We start from the raw sequence: 22,948 nt of genomic DNA on the forward strand, positions 1-22,948 counted from the left end.
GAAATGCTAAACATGTAAGGCTGCTCATGCTTACAAATAGCTGTAAGAAAGTCTAAACAGCATGCTAGAATAAAAGAGCTAAACTTGCTGGTTTTTAAACATATGTGAAACTTATTTCATTTATTCCCAAACTTATACTCTTATACTTCAAAATAATAATCTCTTGGGCCCAGGCTTAGTACCATTGTGCGCTCCCTAATAGAAACTGAGATAGCGAGCCACCAGTCCTACGAGGGTAAAGACCTTGGTCTTACTAGGGCCAAGACCTCAGAATTGGTCATCTGGATTTATTTAACGACAACCTCGGAAGTCGGGTACTAGCCTTTTCAAATAAAATACATATTATCTTTAAATACTCCTAAAATGAAGTGCCTCGGCATTTCTTCAAACACTTGGTGTATGTTTGATCTCAAATTCTAGAATTTGGGATTAAATTAAATCCTTGGTCTTTTCTTACTTATAACTACTCAAATATGTGATCTGTTCATGCTCAATCACTCAACACAAACTAAAAACAAGCAAACTGGGATGCTAAAGGTACATCTAAAACTGCATGTTGGAGCGTAGGTAAGGTTGTCCGTGCTAATTGGAAAGCAGAAAAGGTCTAAACGGCAAAATAAAGTTGTTCTTATTCATTGCAGTAACAGAGCAAACCAACATGGTATACTTAAAACACAGGCTGTTCATGCTCCCTAAATCAGTAACAAAACTAAAAACTGAAATACTAACATGCACGATCAAGAAGCAAGAAAACTCAACTAACGTGCTAAGGGTAAGGGGTTGTTCGTACCCCATAAATAGCAAAAGAAAATCTAAACTTACTGGAATTAGACTTCTATTAATTGTCTGTTGAAAAACTCAAACTAAAGAAGGAAACAAAGATCCGAAAACTACTCCTATTGTAGGCGAGAGCACTTACCTATGTGTTCTTGAACTTACAGCCGAGAAGAGAAGCTTCTAGGGTTTCAGAGGCTTGAAATCTCGGCCTCTTCTTCGTGCCGACGGGTTCTCCTCGACGAGAGGGTCTCGAATCTGTGAAGAGCTCACGGAATTACCCCTTGGCCGGCCGCCGGAGACGAAGCCCTAGCTTCGACTTCGTTTTCACCCGAGCAGCGCCGTCACACGCGAGAGAGGAAAGGATGAGAGGGTTTTGGTCATGTGGAAATAACCCGATTCCTTTTTATACCAATGGGTATCCTTAGTTTCTGTTATTACTTAAATTTATTTTTCCATCACTTTGATCATGAAACACTTGCTTGAGCGCTTGGCTATCATGCTTCACTTAAGTCTTGGATCGGGTTGGAGGTCGCGAGTTCGAACCTCGGCCGAACCTCTTTATTTTTTTCAACTTCTTTCTTTTGGTAAAAATACCAAACGAACTCCGAAAATTTCATAAAAATACTCTAAAAATCTCTAGAATATTCCTAAAGCATTTCTAAATATTTATAAGTACTTTTAGAACTCCAAACAATTAAATTTGGGGTGTTATATTCAACACCACAAGTCATGTTCACACATGAGACAATTTGGTTCAATGCAAATTCAAACCCTAGATTTGCATCTCCTGTGTATCCACACATGAGAGAGAACTTCTCCTTGTGCATTTGTTCATAGCTACAATGCTTATGAATTAATATAAATCAATCAATATGCTTTAAAACTTTCAATGTGGAACTAAAGTCTCATTCACAATGAAGCATCTTTTCTCTCCATCTCTTTTCCTTTCACATATATCAAACAGCTAGTTCATGCATGGTAGGCTCACGAATAGATTGCAAGCTCACATCTATGGGACCGATGGGCTCACAAATAAGCTATGAATTCACTGCAAGATGATCGACAAGCTTGCAAGCACATAGCCAGAGTTTGCACTAGGAGATCAATAGCCTCGCAAGCAACCCTCGAGTTCATAGGCGTTGGTGAGTTCGTTGGCCTTAAAACTAATTATTAACTTATCACATACTATTAAATCATATTATTAGCACAATTACATTATATTAAGATACTATCAAATTAAATCATTTTAAAATATATTACAAGTGCTATTAAACTGTATTTTGTGTACTATTAAAATTATATTGTGATTGTTATTCAATGATATTATAGGTATGCTACTAAATTGTGTTATATATACTATAATTTTATTATAAATACTATCAAATTATATTGCAAATCATATTTTATCAGTAAGTACAATAAAACTATGGCAAAAATCATAGAAACATCCTTTTTTTTTTAATAGTAAAAGTAGCATCCCACTTTAATTTTTTATTAAAAGAACGCTTCATCCCCTATACAATGACACAAATGCCCTCCGACGTGGTGCATGAGTATTTCCGTCTATTTTTTCGTTTAAATCCAATTATATTGTAGCACCTACGAAACCATAGTTACTAAAATTGAGTAGCAATCTGCGTTATAGTAGCTACAAAGTCATAGCTGCTACAGCTAAGTAGCAAAATTGTGTCATAACAATTACGATTTTGTAACCACTGTAACTGAGAATGGTGAATTTAATATATCATAATTATTCAATTAATTGCTAAACTACTTGGAACATATGAGTTTCTCTTTTAATATTTTCTTTCTTGCATGATACGGAAGATATATCCCAAATATAGAATCAATTTCTATGAGTTTCTCTTTTAATATTTTCCTTCTTTACTTGCATGACACGGAAGATATATCCCAAATATAGAATCGATTTCTTTATTATCTCATCAAGTTAGAGAATTTTATATCATAACTATTCAATTATTCAATGAATCACATGGAAACATGTAGTATACACATAACAAAAGTTCATCAAGTAGTTCATTTTAGGGTATACGAGTTTAGACTTTAGACTTTCTGAACAAGCAACTTATCGATAGAATTGTCACTCTTCTCTAAATTAAAAATATTCAATTCATGATTCGTCTTATGCATGGATTGCAGTTATAGCAGTCACGGATTTATAACTGTTAAAATGTTGTAGTTGTATCAGCTGCATCCTCGTAGCTGCTACAACTATTATAGTTATAGTAGCTACAAGAACATAACTATTACAACGTGATAGAATTATAGCGGGAAAAAGATAGTATTATGCATGTTAGATGCATACATACATGTGTTAGAAGGTATCCATGTCATTTTATAAAAAGATGGATGCCTTTTTTTTTTATACTAACATTAAAATGTGCCGCTACTTTTATGATTCGGAAATGAAAGGCATTCCTATAATTTTTTCCCCCTTAAATTTTATTATAAATAATATCAAATTATATTGTAAATCTTACTGTATCAATAAAACTATACCTTGGATGCCATCAAATAATTTAAAAAGGATATTTTAAATGCATTTAGACACGCATACATATATGGAACAATATAGATCCGAGTGCTATTTAATGAGTTGAAAGATAGATGGTGTAAAAAATAATATCATGGATATATTAAAAATAAAATATAGTGTTAGATTCCTTACACAAGTTGGGCTCGATGGACCGGTCGTGCTTAATCAGTTGGGCAAACCCAATCAATTACGCAAATCTAGGAATTTGGTTCACCCAAGTGGGCTTGATGGGCCTGTAGAACCAAATAGACCGAACTAATTTGATGAATCAGGTGGGCAGGACTAACTAGGTGGATTGGTTAGGCGAAGTGAACTTGATGAGTTAGGTGAACCAACTGAACTTGACTGGCAGAGCAGCTCCGGCATACTTGGCGAACCAGACAGGGTAGATCGAGTGGGACCAGAAGAGCAGACCGAGGCGCGCCGAGTAGCTTGTGTGGACCATACCGACCAAATGGGGGCGCGGCAATACCCGAGCTACCATCTGTTCTTGCTCAGCTTTACATCGAGCGAGCACCTATCAGGCAATAAAATGTTAGAAAGAATCATTACAAATGAGGAATTGCTTCATGATGAACAAAAGATTCATCAAGAACTGCCACAAGAACCAAGTCCAACTTCATTAAAGATTCAAAAAAAATCTCCAACCTGATTTTTCAATGAAGGAACGTCTCGATGAATGATGCATTGAGAATCCACCAGTCCCATTCTCTCATGAGCCTCCTTTAATCAGTAAACAGAAATCATCAAAACTACTTTAAAAATTGGAGAAGCAACAAACTGCCACAAGTACCTCCACACATCTTCTGAGTGAGAAGTCGAGACCCCATCCATCAACCAAGTCATTCTGCAGCAATGGTGACAACTTTGGATCTGTTCGAAGATGCAGAATCGACACAGTAAGGAACATGAAGTAAACAAGCATACCTGAATCATGTGCCATATGCAATGCCAGGTGCCATCTCAATGAAACTGTATCAGAAGTAAAAAGTGTTGCTGATGAAACTAAGGTGTGATTCGCAAAGAGATGGCACGGAAAGGAAGGTATATACGCAGCACACGGAGGAAGATGAGGATCGGAGCATTTGCCATGTGCCTCCTTTGTTTCTCTGTTTAATCCGAATCGCATATACTTAAGTTATTTAAAATTTACTTGAGAGATAAAGAACAGAAACAGCAAGAAAAACACATTTAGTCTTAGTAATGAGTTAAGAAAGAAAGAACAGATAAAACTACTAAGCTTAAATTTTGATGTTGAATGTCTAGGCCAACTACACAATTTTGTTTTTCTCATCTGAACTTTGGCTCGACGTGCACAGTTTGTCTCGTAGGTTGATTCTGAAAATGCAAGGCTTCCTAGCTAAGTATTCTTTTCTATCGTTTATAAAGGTAGAAACTCATGCTACTTAGGGTCCAATGGTCGAATGGTTAATGGAAGAAAAAAATTTGGACGATGCCATCGACTAGACAGTGTTACAGTGGAACATCATGGAATGGACAGTGATGACTGACATCGTTGCCAATCCAGTTATCGAAACCTTTGGTTGTTAATGCATTCAAATTAAAGAAAACCAGAAGCTAAACAGATAAGCCAACTTGAAACTCACTTATGGACTTCACTTCCTGTTTGCCTTATTATCATTCGCCATACCAAACTTCTATTACCTGGCATAGCACAAGGTTGGGAGATCTCCAGCCCATGCCTTTTTACCAAATTAACATACCTGCACTATACACAGTTTCTGAGGGTTTGAATGCAGGCATGAACAAGTAAAAAAAACTTACTCTTCTCCATCAAGATGAGTAAGATCCAGATCTTCATCCTAAATGAATATGTACTCGTATGGAGCAACAATGTCGTGATGCAAAAATCGTTTTGCGAACCACCTTTAAGTATCAATTAGGAGGATAAGAATTGTTAACTGCTGGATTATCAAACAAAGAGCAAGTGCTGAGAAATGGAATCAGGATCCACACACCATTTAGTCTGTTTTATGGCACTGACATGAATAGCCTTCTTGGACCATTCAAATTCGTCCCATTCACTTGTGCGACCGTCGTAGTGGAACAACAAGATTGTAAAATTTTCTGAGAACTGTGACAATGAAATCTTAGATACACTAAGAAAAATCTTTTTAACAGTTAAAAATTAGAGAACAGCAGAAATAGAAACGCTCATTAGTTACTATCAAAATCTGATAAAAGTTCCTTGAGAAAAAAAAATAGATTGAGTGAATTACATGAGTGTAAATGAGTGGAATAAGATGTCTAATTTTCAATCTAACATAAAAAGGGGCGTATATTTAAAGGCCCTCTACTAATTTTTTAATTGCAACATCAATATTCATTCTCATGTCATATCCAACAGTCAAAGTTACAAGATACTTCTGCTAATCTGCAAATCCTGTGTAAAATCATATCGTGTGTCAGAAAAATTTAATAAATATCAAAATTTTAATTAGGAGACAAACATATCCACAGATTTTTCTTAAAAAGGAGTTAGACTTGCCTTGAAGGGTACCCACTATGTTTACGCATGAATCTTAAAGTGAATTCTTGCATGAATCTTAAAGTGAATTCTTGCTCACAACCTAAGATTCTAGGTAAGTGCAATTAGATTGATACGGGTTATGACAAACGGATCTAATAACGTGGTGATCAAAGTTAGGTAAGGTGGGGATCAAAATTAGAATGAGGGAGCACTTCTCATATGACTCTGTCGATCGCCCCATGATAAAACTTTAGGGTCTTAACCGAGTGGTTACAAAGTAGGGCGCTCGAATAAAGCCAACTGGCCATAAAGCCGGTCGGATATAAGGACTCTAACGTCTTACTCTGAAAATCAGGAAATAATATACCTGATTAGTCAAGTAGCCAACTGAATGTAAGGGAGCTTGACCAGGTGAAAATCTGACCAAGCTCTAAGCATTTAAACTTTCTGAAAACCCCTTACCATAAAACTGGATAGAGGTCGATCGAACATAAGACTCTCCATGTATGCCCGGACGAGTAAAGCTCAGACAGGCTTAAAGATATTTGACCTCATAAAAGTCTTAGTATAAGATCGGTCGGATAAAGGCCAATAGAACACAAGGTTATCTGTATACGCCCCGCCAGGTAAAAATTGGGCGAGCTTAAAGACACTTGTGTTGGTTGCTACTCGGAAAACCTAGAGGTTCCACTGTACAAAAATTTTGTACAAAGGTCTGAACCTTTTCCTAGCTACCATGTGTTCTTTTAAATTAAATTTTGGATCTCCTGCGGAATTTAACACGTTTGATCCAAAACTTAATCTATTTGTTCTTTAAGGTTTAGACTTGGATCTCCTGCGGAACTTAACACGTTTGATCCAAATCACCTAAGTTATTAATTCCATTAAATATTAATTTCCATAATTGGTTCCCAGTACTGACGTGGCGAGGCACATGGCCTTCTTGGATATGGGAGCAACCACCACCGACTAGACAAAACCTTTTATAGAAAGGTAATATTTAATTTCCTAAAATAACTTTAGGTTAACCGAAAAGAACAATCAAATCACAAGGAAAAGAAAAAACAAAAGAACACAACATCGAAAAATATATTCGAAATTCTAGAATCGTAAGCCTCTTGTATTTGGTATTATTTCCATAAATAACTAGCATGATGCGGAAAGGAAAAATTACTAGTTATACCTTCTAAAAGACCTCTTGATCTTCTACCGTATTCCTCTTCTAACCTCGAACGTTGTGTGGACAACGATCTTCCGAGATGAGAACCACCAAGCACCTTCTTCTTCCTTACAAGTTTCGGCCACCACAATTCTCCAAGAGAAGTAGAGGTCCGGCCACCACCACCAAGCTCCAAGGGATGCAAGAAACAAAACCACCTTTCTCTCCTTCTTCTCCTAGCTAGAACCGGCTACCATCAAGAGCTCCAAAAGAGAGGTTGCCGCCGGCCATAAGAAGAAGAGAAGAGGAAGAAGCTAGGGCCGGCCACCAAGGAGGAAAAGAGAGGAGAAGAATAATAGAGTTAATCACCCATGAAGGCACCTCTACCCCCTCTTTTATAATCCTTGGTCTTGGCAAATAAGGAAATTTAATTAAAAACTTCCTTAATTCTTTTGCCATGAAAAGGAAAAATTTAATTAAAAAAATTTTCCTTTTCTCAATTTACATGGCCGGCCACCCCAAAGCTACAAACAAGGAGAGTTTTAATTAATTAAAACTTCCTAATTTGTCTCCAGAAATTTATAAAATTTCTTCAATAATTTAATCCCTTCATGATTGGTTTATAAAAAGGAAATTTAATAAATTAAAATCTTTCTTTTAAACATGTGGATAAAAACCAAAAGGAAAGTTATCTCTTAAAAATTAAAATCTCTTTTCAATCTACAAATAAGGAAAGATATCAAATCTTTTCTTAATCTTTTGTAGAAACTAATAAAAGAGAATATTTAATTTTTAAACTTCTCTTTTAAATTATTATCATGGTTAAAAAGGAAAGTTTTTCTTAAAAATAAAATCTCCTTTCAATCTACAAATAAGGAAAGATTTCAAATCTTTTCTTAATCTTTTGTAGAAAGCTTTTAAAAGGAAAGATTTAATTTTTAAAACTCTCTTTTAAAACTATGATATCCACATAAGAAATAATTTTAATAAAAAAATCCTTTTTAATATGATGTGGCCGGCCACCTAAGCTTGGGCTCCAAGCTATTGGCCGGCCACCTTAAGGCTAACCTTTAGGCTTGGCCGGCCCTAAGCTTAAGCTTCAAGCTTAGCTTGGCCGGCCCCTATTGGTTGGGTAAGAAGGTGGGTATGTGGTGGGTATAAATCTCTATATACAAGAGGCTACGATAGGGACCGAGAGGAGGAATTGGTTTTGGTCTCCCGATAAAATTAAGCATCCCGTGCTCGCCCCGAACACACAACTTAATTTTATCAATAATAATTCATTCCACTAGAGAACTATTATTGAACTACCGCACCAATCCCAAATTACATTTTGGGCTCCTTCTTATCATGAGTGTGTTAGTCTCCCTGTGTTTAAGATATCGAATGTCCACTAATTAAGTGAGTTACTGACAACTCATTTAATTAATATCTTAGTCCAAGAGTAGTACCACTCAACCTTATCATCATGTCGGACTAGGTCCACCTGCAGGGTTTAACATGACAATCCTTATGAGTTCCTCTTGAGGACATTATCAACCTAGTATCTCTAGGACACAGTTTCCTTCTATAATCAACAACACACACTATAAGTGATACCATTTCCCAACTTATCGGGCTTATTGATTCATCGAACTAAATCTCACCCATTGATAAATTAAAGAAATAAATATCAAATATATGTGCTTGTTATTATATTAGGATTAAGAGCACACACTTCCATAATAACCGAGGTCTTTGTTTCTTTATAAAATTAGTATAAAGGAAACGACCTCAAATGGTCCTACTCAATACACTCTAAGTGTACTAGTGTAATTATACAGTCAAGATAAACTGATACCTAATTACACTACAACCTTCTAATGGTTTGTTCCTTTCCATTTTGGTCGTGAGCTACTGTTTATAATTTATAAGGTACTGATAACATGATCCTCTGTGTGTGACACCACACACCATGTTATCTACAATATAAATTAATTGAACAACTACATTTATCATAAATGTAGACATTTGACCAATGTGATTCTTCTTACTAGATAAATGTTTATACCAAAAGCTAGGCTTTTAGTATACACCCTAACAACTTGGCCTCATAAAAGTCTTAGTATAAGATCAACCGGATGAAGGTCAATCGAACATAAGGCTGTCTGTGTACGCCCGGTCAGGTAAAGACCAGGCGGGCTTAAAGACACTTGGCCTTATAAAAGTCTTAGTATAAGATCAGGCGAATGAAGGTCGATCGAACACAAGGCTGTCTATAGACGCCCGATCGAATAAAGCCGACTGCCCATAAAGCCGATTGGATATAAGGGCCCTAACGTCTTACTCTGAAAATCAAGAAATAATATACCTGATTACTCAAGTAGCCGGCCGAATGTAAGGGAGCTTGACCAGGTGAAAATCTGACCAAGCTCTAAGCGTTTAAACTTTCTGAAAACCCCTTACCATAAAACTGACTGGATAGAGGCCGATCGAACATAAGGCGCTCCATGTATGCTCAGCCGAGTAAAGCTCGGACAGGCTTAAATATACTTTACCTCATAGAAGTCTTAGTATAAGATCAGCTCGATGAAGGTCGATAGAACACAAGGCTATCTGTATACTCCCGGTCAGGTAAAAATCGGGCAGACTTAAAGACACTTGGCCTCATAAAAGTCTTAATATAAGATTGTCCGGATGAAGGCCGATCGAACATAAAGTTGTCTGTGTACGCCCGGTCTGGTAAAGACCGGGCGGGCTTGACTGGACAAAAGACCGGATGAGTTTAAAGACATGTATCCTTAGGAAACTCTATATATTCACTCAGTCGAGCACGGGTCTACCAAGTTTAAGTTAACTAATGTCACATTATCTCTAAAATAAAGCTCTAATATATATAATTTAACATATGACTTCTTGAATGAAGTTTTAACATACTGTGGCCACTATATTAGTCTCTGAACAGATCTTTGTAGTACTCAACATATGACAAAGTAGATTAATACAATAGCAAGCAATGTGGCTGGCCTTATGGACCGGCCGAGATACTATGACAGAATACAATGTCAAGTAATATGGCCGACCTTATGAACCGACCAAGATATATTCAGCAGACAAACAATCAACAACATTTTAACAGCCTGACATAATTGTTGGGGAATATTACTTTGGAAGCTCCTCCGGAGTGAATCTGGTTTCTCATTGGTGATTCATCTATAACGACATCTCCCTCTAATGACTTCAGAAAAGGTTTAGTTATAAACGATAAAAGAGGTGCATCTACGAGTACAAAAAAATTCCTTGGAAGCTCTTCGAGGAACTACCTAACAAACTCTGACGCATAAAGCCACCTCATGGTCATGGAGATCGTGGGAGGTGGTATAAAAAGGTGGGGTCCTCTCCATTAGCAAGGTATGTAATTTTCGCATTTAAGACCTTCATTCACACATCCACTACTATTCTTCTTCCATTTGCAAGGAATTGTACTGATTTGAGCATCGGAGGGTCTTGCCAGGGACCCCTTTCCTGGTCTTTGGTCACTAACGCTTCGTTGGATTGTCTGGTAGTGCACAGGATCATTGAGGAGCTTCATCCCAGATCAAAGACTTATGAACATGGTCCATCAAAAGCAAATTGGGCGGAACATGGAAGTCTACATGGATGATATCCTCATCAAATCTCTTCAGGCTGCAGATTTGATCAAAGACATAGAAGAAACCTGCAGAACCTTGAGGCAATATGGGCTCAAGCTCAACCTTTGCAAATGTTTATTCGGAGCTAGAAATGGAAGATTTTTGGGCTACATAGTCACAGAGCGAGGGATCGAAGCCAATCCTAGTAAAGTACAAGCTCTACAAAACATGGCTCCCCCACGCATCCTGAAAGAGAACCAAGATTGGCTGGCCAAATTACTACGCTATCTCGCTTCATCTCCCAATTGACTGATCGAAGTCTGCCTTTCTTTAAAATACTTCGTCGAGCAATCAAATTCTAGTGGGATGCCGACTGCGAAAAGGTGCTCGAGGAGCTGAAGAATTATTTGTCAGATCTGTCCATCCTAGCTAAGCTAATAGTGGGTGAAACTTGATAGGTTTAATTGTCAACTAATGAACATGTTATTAGTTCAGTGTAGGTGAGATAGGAGGGAAAAGAGCAACAACCTGTATATTTTTTGAATCATTTATTAAAGGGAGTAGAGTCCCGCTACACCGTACTCGAGAAATTGGTGTATAGATTGGTCTTGGCTGCTCAAGGTTGCGTCCTTATTTTTTGTCGCATTCAATCATCATACTTTTAGGCACTTTAGGCCGAGTGCCTGTTAACCTTAAGGCGTCTAGAAGATTGATCAAATGGACAACTGGGCTTAGTAAGTATGATATACAATACTTGTTAGAGTGTATACTAAAATCCTAGCTTTTTTAAACTTTTATTTTGAAATAAAGAATCACATTGGTCAAATGTCTACATTTGTATGCTAAGTGTAGTTGTTTAATTAATTTATATTGTAGATAACATGATGTGTGGTGTCACACATAGAAGATCATGTTATCAATTTCTTATAAATTATAAATAGTAGCTCACGACTAAGATGGAAAGGAACAAATCATTGGAATAGTCGTAGTGTAATTTTGTATTAGTTTATCTTAACTATAAAATTACACTAGTACACTCTGAGTGTATTGAGCATGACCATTTAAGGTAAGTTCTTTTTATACTGACTGAAAGAACAAGACTTTTATTATTATGGAAGTGTGTACTCTTAATCCTGATATAATAACAAACACATATATCTAGTATTTATTTCTTTGACTTATCAATGGGTGAGATTTAGTTCGATAAATCAAGAGGCCCGATAAGTTAGGAAATGGTATTGTTTATATGGTGTGTTGTTGATTATAAAATGAAATTGTGTCCTAGTAATCTAGGTTGATGATGTCCCCAAGATGAGCTCATAAGGATTGTCATGTAAACCCTATAGGTGGACTTAGTCCAATATGACAATAAAAGTGAGTGGTACTACTCTTGGAGCTAGATATTAATTAAGTGAGTTGTCAGTAACTCATTTAATTAGTGGACATTCTATATCTTAAACACAGGGAGATTAACACACTCATGATAAGAAGAAGCTCAAATAGTAATATGGGATTGATGCGGTAGTTCAATAATAACTCTTTAGTGGAATGAGATATTATTAATGAACTCGAGTTGGGTGTTCAGGGTGAACACGAGAAGCTCAAGTTCATCGGGAGACCAAAACCAATTCCTCCTCTCGATCCCTGTCGTAAGCTCTTATTTATAAAGTCCTATACCCACTCATACCCACCTTCTTACCCACCTTAAGGTGGCCATCCAAGCTTAGCTTGAAGCCCAAGCTAGGGCCGACCAAACCAAGGTTGGATGGGTCAAGTAGGTGGTCGGCCCTAGCTTGAACCCAAGCTTAGTTGGCCAGCCAAAATTAAATAAAAGGAGTTTATTTAAAATCTTTCCTAATGTGGAAGTCATAGTTTTAAAAGAGAGTTTAAAATTTAAATCTTTCCTTTTATAGCTTTCTACAAAAGATTAAGAGAAATGTTTGATATCTTTCCTTATTTGTAGTTAAAAGGAAGATTTTAATTTTTGATAAAACTTTCCCTTTTTGTAACCATTCTCATGATTTTAAAAGAGAGTTTTAAAATTATAAATATTTCCTTTTATAGTTTTCTACAAAAGATTAAGAGAAAGATTTGATATCTTTCCTTATTTATAGTTAAAAGGAAGATTTTAATTTTAGATAAAACTTTCCTTTTTGTAAATCATCCACATGTTTTAATAGAGAGATTTTAATTCATAAAAGTTTCCTTTTATGACCTACCATGAAGGGAATTTTTAAAGAGAAATTTTTATTTTAAAAAATTTCCGGAAACAAATTAGGAAGTTTTAATTTTGTGTTTAAAATTTTCCTTTTTTGGAAGACATGATGTGGCCGACCATTGAAAGGTTTAAAAGGATTTTTTTTAATTAATTAAATTTTCCTTTCATTGGCAAGGAAAATAAGGAAGTTTTTATTAAAACTTTCCTTATTTGCCAAGACCAAGGAATATAAAAGAGAGGGTAGAGGTGTCTCACCTCATAACATATCTTCTATTATTCCTCTCTTCCTTGGTGGTGGTCGGCCCTCTCTTCTTCCTCTTCCCCTATTCTTCTTCTTAAGTGGTCGGCGACATCATCTTCTTGGAGAGATCTTGGTGGTCGGATTTTTCTTAGAGAAGAAGAAGGGATAGGAGACATTGTTTCCTAGCATCCCTTGGAGCTTGGTTGGTGGCCGAAGACCTTCATCTCTAGGAGATTCCTAGTGGCTGAAACTTGCAAGGAGAAGAAGAAGGCTTGGGTGGATTCTCGTCTCGGTAATCGTCGCCCACACGACGCCCGAGATAAGAAGAGAAATAGGGCAGAAGATCATGAGGTCTATAAGCTATAAAAGGTATAACTAGTTATTAGTTTCCGCATCATAACTAGTTCATCCTTTTATTTAGATCTTGAAATACCAAATACAAGAGGCTAATGAATCTAGGTAATCGAATTTATGTTTTCAATTTTGTGTTTCTTTTTTTTTCGAACTTGTGATTCGATTGTTCTTTTTGGTTAAACCTAGGGTTACTATAAGGAAATTAAATATTGAATTTCGTTGAAAGGCTTTGTCTAGGAAGTGGTGGATGTTCCCATATCCAAGAAGGCCTAGTGCCTCGCCATGTTTAACCTGGAAGCCGATCTCTGAAATTAATATTTAATTGAATTTGTAACATAGGTGGATTTGGATTAATAATGTTAAGCATCGTTTGCGATCCAAGTCTAAACCTCTAAGAATAGATAAGTTGAATTTGGAATCAATAATGTAAAGTTCTGTTTACGATTCCAAATTTAATTTTTAAAGAACACAATAGGTTGTTAGGAATGGTTCAGAACTTATACAAAATTTTTGTACAGGGGAACCAGTACGATATTCCGAGTAGCAACCAACAATACCAACCTCGTATAGCCATTAAAGTTCAAGCCTTAGCTGACTTCATAACAGAAGTACAAGGTCTTGAGAAAATGTAAAAGATATATGTAGATGAATCCTCTACTCGGCAGGGTAGTGGAATAGATATTCTTGTTATATTGCCCAGAGAGGATCGAATGCAATTATTTGTTCGATTAAATTACTGAGCAACCAATAATGAAGCAAAATATGAGGCTTTGATAGCAGGACTGTAGGTTGCGTGGCACGTTGGAGCCGCCCGGGTTTTAATCTACTCAAATTCTAAGTTGACGACTCAACAATTGTCTGGCAACTTTGAGATTAACAATGAGCGGCTTAAGTTATATGCAGAAGCCTTTGACAAATTAAAAGCTAAATTCCAGGAAGTGAGCATACAGAAGATTTCCCTATTAGATAATCAAATAGCAGATGAGTTCGCCAAATTCGCTTATGCTATAATTCCCTAGAATTTGGAAAAGCCTGTGGAGGAACCATTATTATTAGCTTGCATTGAGCGACATGCTGACCTGGAGCTATAAAGTAACTGGAGAATACCAATCATCTTATTCTTATAACAGGGTACTCTACCCACTGACAAGGAGCAAGTACGGGTACTCAAGAAAACAGCTAGTCAGTTTACAATTAATGAAAGGATAAAAGATAAACCTTTAAGAAAATATAATAATTTAATTAATTCAAATTTAAAAATTAATAAAAACTTATACATTAACAATAATCTATTAAAGAAAGATAATTCAATTAACTTAATAAAATTAAAATTGAAAGAAAATTTAAATATTAAATATACTCATTTAAAGAAAGATAATTTGACCAATTTAATTAATTCAAAATTAAAAATTTAAATTTAAATTTAAATTTAAATTACAAATTAAATATTAAATCTTAACTGAAACTAACTTCAATCATACAAAAATCTTAAAAGGAAAGCCAATAATTCAGGGGGAGTCTCCAGAATAGTTGGCACCTCCAAAACTAACCTACCCGACAGGATAATCCAAACAAACCTACTCGACAGGGTAATTAGGACTAGTTAAAAAGGGACCGAGTTTAACTTGACCCACGGTACTGGTAAAGTTTTGGATGATAGTACGTTAGGGAAGCTTAGTCTATGCATGTCTAGGAAGATATGGTTTCGACTTGGTGCATTTGGCTAAGTGGAACTAGCCGAAGCTACCCCTTACGGATTCTAACTAGTTAGACCAAGGTTTTGTACTAAGTTTCGTGGATAGGACTATTTGGAAAACCTCGAAGGCATGATTATTCTAATGATGCCCACGTGACTCACCATAACCCAAAAGTTTATCCAAAAATGTCTATTTGTTGAGCCCAAAGCTAAACCTGAATCTAACACAAAGTTAAACCAAAACCAATAATTGAATCTAATTAATCTCACAAAATCATAGAAATCCCTGATTGATAATTTAAATTGGGTGAGATGATTAAAGGATCAGATTTAAAAAAAAAATTAAATCAAATTAAATTAAATTAAATTTTCAATTAAAATTAAATTTAACATTTTAATTTTTTTAATTAAAATTATATCATTTTTATTAACATTAAAAATTAATTTTAAACTTAAAAAGTATGTTAAAAATTAACTTTAAAAAATTCATTTTTAACGCAAAAAAAAATTAACTTTAAAAATTCATTTTAAACTTAAAAATTATTTTAAAAATCATTTTAAAAATAATTTTAAAAAATTGTAAAAATCATTTTAAAACATTTTAAAAATTATTTTAAAAAAATCCATTTAAAAATTATTTTTAAAACTTTTAAAAATTATTTAAAAAATCTTTTAAAAATACTTATAAAAATTATTTTAAAAATCTTTTAAAAATCATTTTAAAAATCCTTTTAAAAATTATTTTAAAAAACTTTTAAAAATCATTTAAAAAATCCTTTTAAAAAAATATCCTTTTAAAAATTATTTTAAAAAACTTTTAAAAATCATTTAAAAAATCCTTTTTAAAATTACTTTAAAAATCTTTTAAAAATCATTTTAAAATCCTATTAAAAATTCCCTTAAAAATAATTTAAAAATCATTTTAAAAATTATTTTTAAAATCATTTTAAAATCATTTTAAAAATCCTTTTAAAATCATTTTAAAAATTCTTTTAAAAATCTTTTAAGAATCATTTTAAAAATCTTTTAAAAATTATTTTAAAAAATCATTTTAAACTTAAAAATTCTTTTAAAAATTATTTAAAAATCACTTTTAAAACCTTTTAAAAATTTTTGAAAAATCATTAAATTCTTTTAAAAATTATTTTAAAATCATTTTAAAAACTTTTAAAAATTATTTTAAAACTCTTTTAAAAATTATTTAAAAATTATTTTAAAAATTCTTTTAAAAAAATCTTTTAAAAATTATTTTTAAAAAACTCTTTTAAAAATCATTTTAAAAACTTTTAAAAATTATTCTTTTAAAAATCATTTTAAAAACTCTTTTAAAAAGTATTTAAAAATTCTTTTAAAAATTATCTAAAAACTCTTTTAAAATTATTTTAAAAATACTTTAAATTATTTAAAAACTCTTTTGAAAAGTATTTTAAACCCTTTTAAAAATCATTTCTCAAACTCTTTTAAAAATGATTTTAAAAACTTTCTTAAAAATTATTTTTAAAAAAAACTTTAAATCATTTTGAAAAATTCTTTTAAATATTATTTTTCACTTTAATAAAATTTTGTTAAATTAAAAAAACTATTTTTTAGATTATTTTATCTTTAAAAAGTATTATTTAGACTTTAAACTTTTTTTTAACTTTAAATATTATTTTACTTAGTTACAATCGGGAAAGTTATTAATCCAAGGTAAATAATAACTCACTATGATTCTCCTTCATTGTAGGCAGAGCAGCCTCTTACACGGATTAAAGAATGAATAAAAACATAAAGGAATTTTGAATACAGTGTGTGCTATACTGATCTATGAGGACCAGGGCACTATTTATAACCCACTGATTGAAAATTACCATTTGCTAACGTGGCAGCTCCCGGTCGCTGGACCCAGTGCTGGTGCCTAGATGTGGTCACCTCAATACACACTACAATGGCTCTTTGTCAATGACTTATTAGTGTTTGGGTGCCTGGACCTAGTCCGGGCACCTGGAGTCTTACTAATGTAGACTCCGAAGTTGATCCTCACTGTAACGGCTTGAACAGGTGCCTGACTTGGCCCGAACTGATCTGAATGCCTAGACCTGGTCTGAGTACCTAGACTCCAGGCGTCTGGACCTAGTCCAAGTACCTAGACAAAGTCAACTCTGTGTTGACTTGTTTGACTACTTTTTCAGTCTGTCACGCCCCAGAGGAGTCCCTGTCCGAGAAAAATTTCGGCAGCATCTCCCCTGTACGGTGGACAATCTGAAACTTTTCTACATCTCATATACCTCAGCCACAGGCGGCTGGAATAATAACAATAAATAAAAACATTCACCACGCAGTTTATAATAGTAACATCACAATACTACACTGACTCGAAATCCACCCTACTCCACTACACTCGTAAAACTCAAATCCGACGAAAGTCACCTCTTCTGCCGTCTAGGCAGGCATGTAGTAAAAATATATCGAATAGAACATCCATCAATATCAAAAGAAAAACATACGATGTCCAAGTATCTAAATAACCAAGTACACACATAAGCAAATAAAAACCAAACCAAATGGTAAATAAATCCTCGAGGTCTGCAGGGATCTAGCACTACGTGCAGTGAGAACTAGCGACTGGAACTCCCTCTTGACAACATCAACCTGAAAATAACAACCATGGAGGCGGGGTGAGTCCAACACTCAGCAGGTACAATTGATATGCATAGTAAAGAAATAACACCTAGCACTAATCATGCGTACAGTCTCCTGATAAAAATAAAGATAAATGCAAACCGAAGTAGACAGGAGAGAATCTGTACTAACCATGTAATCCATATTTATACTAACAACAATGTATTTATCTCAATCCAAAACTCGCTTAGATATAGTGATTTCTCCGCTGGTCATTGTGGGAAGAAGTAGCTGCTGGAAACTCACGTAACAACCCCACAACAAATCCTACTTCACCTCACAGCTTTAATTAAATATTCACAACACAACCTTGCTGAAATCTTTCCCTACAGATCAGATCAAATTGGTATCGTTAAGTGGGGATCACAAATCAAGCAATAACCAATCTAACAACCTCTAATCAACATAATTCCAAAACTCATCTTACCCCAATCCAGAGACACCCTTGTTGACACTCAGTCGAAGAAGGTACTGCTAGAAGTTACAGCCGGAGTTATGCGAAGCTGCTGCCCTCTTCGATGAGGCTGTTGCAATCGGCCCAGGGTTCGCTGTGGTGGCTCTGTGCCGACACAAAAACAATCCTCCGGATCGGAAGAAGGCCGAGAGAAGACAGCCGATGTTAGGGCAGGAGGTCAATTCGGGAGAAGAAGAGGGTTGCGGCGGCTTTGGTGTTGGCACGCAGAGATCAGAAGAGAGGAAAAGCTTAAGAACCCTACCTCTATCCTTGACGCACGCTCCCGGCTTCCGACTCCCGGCGATCTAGGGCACGGGTCCGCAAGGTAGAGGGCGTCAACGCTAGGGCACGGGATACTTGCCGGCGGCCGGCGCTCGGGAGAGGAAGAGAAGGAGAGGCCGGCAGTAGACTGAGATCTCTGAGGCGACGAGGCAACGGCAGAGGGAAAAACTAATCGGCTCGGGAAGGAGCGTCGTGCGGCGCTGGTTAGGAGTGGTTAGGGCAAGAGACGGCGTCGCTGAAGGAAACGGGAAGAGATGAAGGCGCGGGGAAAAGAGAGATTAAAGAAAAAGAATAGAAAAAAGAAAAATAAATAAAGAAAATCAACTTTTCCTCATTTAAATGGAGTTGCTCTAATAGGCTTTCCCTGGCCCTATTTTATCCCCGTAAACTCGTCTATACGAGCTCTGAAAAATTCCAGAAAAATTTCCAAAAATTTCGGAAAATTCTCTTTTTATTATCCGCCATTTTTCGGTATTTTACATTCTCCCCTACTAATAAAAAATTTTGTCCCCAAATTTCGTTATCTACCATCAACAAGTACGAACAATAGGTAAGAGTATAAATGTTGAACGGTAAATTAAATCATCTCAAGTGAAAAGATGGGGGTATTGAGCTTGGATAGTATCCTCGAGCTCCCAAGTAGCCTCCTTATCCGAATGAGGCTGTCATCCGACTTTAACCAGCCGGATAGTCTTGTTCCTCAACTGACACTCTTTCCGGTCCAGAATCTGTACTGGAATCTCCTCATAAGTAATGTCAGGCTGAACTGGAACTGGAATATCTGTCAGCACATACGTCGGATTAGGTACGTATCTCCACAGCATAGATACGTGGAATACATCGTCGACGCCTGCCATGGACGGTGCTAGTGCTAGCCGGTAAGCTACCGCTCCAATCCTCTCCAAGATCTCGAAAGGGCCAATTTATCGCGGAGCTAGCTTACCTTTGAGGCCAAATCTCTTCACCCCTTTAGTGGGTTAAACTCGCAGAAATACATGGTCGCCAATAGAGAACGCTAGGGGTCTTCATCTCCGATCAGCATAACACTTCTGGCGATCCTGTGCCTTTAACATCCTCGGTCTGATAGTATGGACCAACTCTGCCACACACTGAGCTCTATGAGGTCCCAACAACTGGGCCTCTCGGATTCTCGATTTGATCAACGATTGAGCAACTATGGTAACCAGAATACCCTGCTCTATCTGTCCCTACTTCGCAAGGCCTAACTCGGAGAAACCCTGAATCAAATCTGTGACCACAACTCGGTGGCAAGCTAAAGTCTCTCTAGACATCTAGCTGAGTGCGTCGGCAACCATATTAGTTTTCCCCGGGTGATAGTCAATCGTACAGTCATAATCCTTCAGGAACTCTATCCATCTCCTCTGTCAAAGATTAAATTCCTTCTGGGGAAAAAAATATATATATAGTTGAGACTCTTATGATCAGTGAGAATCTCAAATGTAATACCGAACAGATGCTGCTGCCAAATCTTTAAGGCAAAATAATGGCAGCCAGCCACAAGTCATGTATTGGGTAGTTCTCCTCATGCTCCTTCAACTGCCGAGAAGTAGGAGACTACCCTGCCGTGCTGCATCAAAACAATGCACAAACCCTGTAGAGATGCGTCAGTATAGAGCACGAATCCGTCCTCTTCAGAAGGAAAAAAAAAACAAAATCGGAGCTGACACTAGTCTCCACTTCAGCTCCTAGAAGCTGATCTCGTCATCCTCAGTCCAAGTGAACTTCACGCCTTTCCAGGTCAGGCGTGTCAGTGACATAGCTATCCGAGAGAAACCCTCAACGTATCTCCGGAAATATCGAGCCAAACAAAGGAAGTTGCGAGCCTCTTCTATAGACTCCGTCTACTCCCAACGGTAACAACCTCGATCTCCTGTGGAACCACGGTATACTCCTACTAGTGACCGTGTGTCTCAAACATCTCACAGAAGACAACCAAAATACGTACTACTGATCTTCACATCTAGACGTTTCCATCTAAACATCTCTAGAACTATGCAAAGATGATGTGCGTGACTCACCGTGGATCCGAAATAAATCACAACATCGTCAACAAAGACAATGGAAACTGATCCAAACATCCTGGGAATACTAGGATCATCGAGTCCCTGAGAACATCTAAGGCACTGTAAGCCTATATGGCAAAAACAAAGACACATAATGTTCGTATCACATGCATTCCTAACCATAAGATCCTCTACAACAAGTTAGGAATCTGATCACCAACAACATAAATCACCAAAGAATAGATCCTCCAGTGTGAGAGCAACGCTCCATCACACGAAATACCATATATGTGGGAGCAAGGCTCTACCACAATAAATCCTCAATATATGTCTACAATATATATAAGGGAGCAATTCTCCACTACAACAAATCCAAAATAAATGGGAGCAACGCTCCACCAAAAACAGTCCATAATATGTGGGAGCTACGCTCCACCACAATCATCTAAAATATGTGGGAGCTACGCTCTACCACAAACAAACATAAGTGCCTAAAGCACCCTACTATCTAGCCAGAGACTGCATGAGGTCGCTTTACCACAGACAATCCATAAGTGACCAAGACATCTAATTATCCAACTAGAGTCTGTACAAAATCACTTTACTACATATCACTGTGGTCAGCCAAAGGTGTAACAACCTAGTAAATAAATCAAATCCATTGTCAACTCTCTCTCAACATCGTAGTGGGTCACTCACTAGTAGAAGAAATAGTTGACAAGGTGTATAACCAAAGACATAAAGATAAACACTCAACCTAGGTAGAATCATCATGAGACTACCAATAATGCACCTGACACACGTGCACACACAACATATGTATGATCAACATAATCCTCCAATTATGATATACTAAACACACACACAAATCAGGTATATTCAGTATGATACCTCCAACAACACATACCGAACACGTGTGCAAAATCAACATAGGTAAAATCAACAATACACCTCAAACAACACTCACCTGACATATATACATCTATGCCAAGAGTATAATCAACATATACTTCCAATAGAGCATACTAAACCCAGCTGCACTCAAAACAAACATAATAAAAAAAAAATACCTCATATACCACATCAAACACCTATGTACATATCACGACTCAGATTAAATTGACAAGATACCTCCATCAAAACACCACAGATCTACTTATACCACAACTCGGATTTAATCGACAAGATATCTTCAATAATACATTCAGATACATACATCAAACTACATAACCATGATCCACAAGAAACCTACAAACCATATCAGAACATGGATACATATACTACTCACAAATGGGCAGTCTACCATCACTACAACAAAATCGCTCATAGACATCAGTGGAACAACATCGGTTTTAGGCTAAAACCGAAGTCTTTGAGTATTTTACACCGGTTTTTCTAAAAACCGGTGTCTATGAGCGCAGATTTTAGCTCATAGACATCGGTTTTTTAGGCGATGTCTATGAGTGCCCTTTTTTTGGTTAATAGACACCGATTTTAACATCGGTTTTTAAAATCCGATGTTAATAAACCCCTTCTTAAATAATTTAATTTTTTCACCGGCCAAAATTTACAAGACTTCACAAAATTCCCTCCAAACCTAAACCAATATCGTGCCCCTTCTCTCAACATAAACCTAAACCTAAACCTAAACCTCAGCCTCATCTCCCTCTTCCCCTTCCGCCGTCTCGCCCTCGGAGATCTCGCCGTCACCGTCCCCTTCGTCTGCAAGTCCTGGTACCGCCCTCGATTTCTCGCCGTCGCCGTCCCCTTTGAACAGTGGGTTCATTTCCTCGTCACATCTCCCTGCCCGATTCCGCCGACCCTTCTCTTCTTTCCATTTTTCCCGAGTCGACAGAGCCACTCGTCGCGCCATTTCGCTGCCTAGCTGAGCTTCGCAGGCGACGCCACAGCTGACGGGGCACAACGCGAGGACGAGTGGAGGCGAGACGAAGAAGAAAGAGGCAAGTGTATCTACCTGTGATAACTCAAAATCCATGAGGTATAGTGGGGTGGAAAACCTATAGAAAGTGAGGATTTGGTATGGATTTCGACTGGTTTTCTTCTGGTAAAGGCTTTGATTGTTCTTCCTGGAGATGTTTTGATTTACTTCTTTTGTAGACGCTTTCGATATGTTTTCCTCTTCTGTGGATGTGTTTGATTGGTTTTTCTTTGTATACGATTCGGGTTGGATTCTTCTCGGTGGGATGTGTTCTTGTTGGAGGTTTCGGTTGAAGGTTACTGCTTGGTTTGCGTATGTTACCCAAAATTGTTTGACAGTGATTTCTGATGTGTTCACAGTAGGTTTTCCTAGAGATTTTGGCTGGTGTTCGATGATTTGAGGTTGAGTTGTGTTGTGTTTTCCATGATGAACAAGTTGTAGAGAGTTGCACGTTACCTGTTTGTTAGAATGGGTCACAGAGAGG

The 22,948-nt window shown here is 36.6% G+C and overlaps 1 pseudogene; it reads right to left on the bottom strand.

The window, feature by feature from the left end:
- Positions 1-3,656: 3,656 nt before the first annotated feature.
- On the bottom strand, positions 3,657-22,521 carry LOC121994843 (annotated as a pseudogene).
- Between the last annotated feature and the right edge of the window lie 427 nt (positions 22,522-22,948).

Source organism: Zingiber officinale, chromosome 6A (assembly GCF_018446385.1).
Source record: "Zingiber officinale cultivar Zhangliang chromosome 6A, Zo_v1.1, whole genome shotgun sequence".
NCBI classification, from domain to species: domain Eukaryota; kingdom Viridiplantae; phylum Streptophyta; class Magnoliopsida; order Zingiberales; family Zingiberaceae; genus Zingiber; species Zingiber officinale.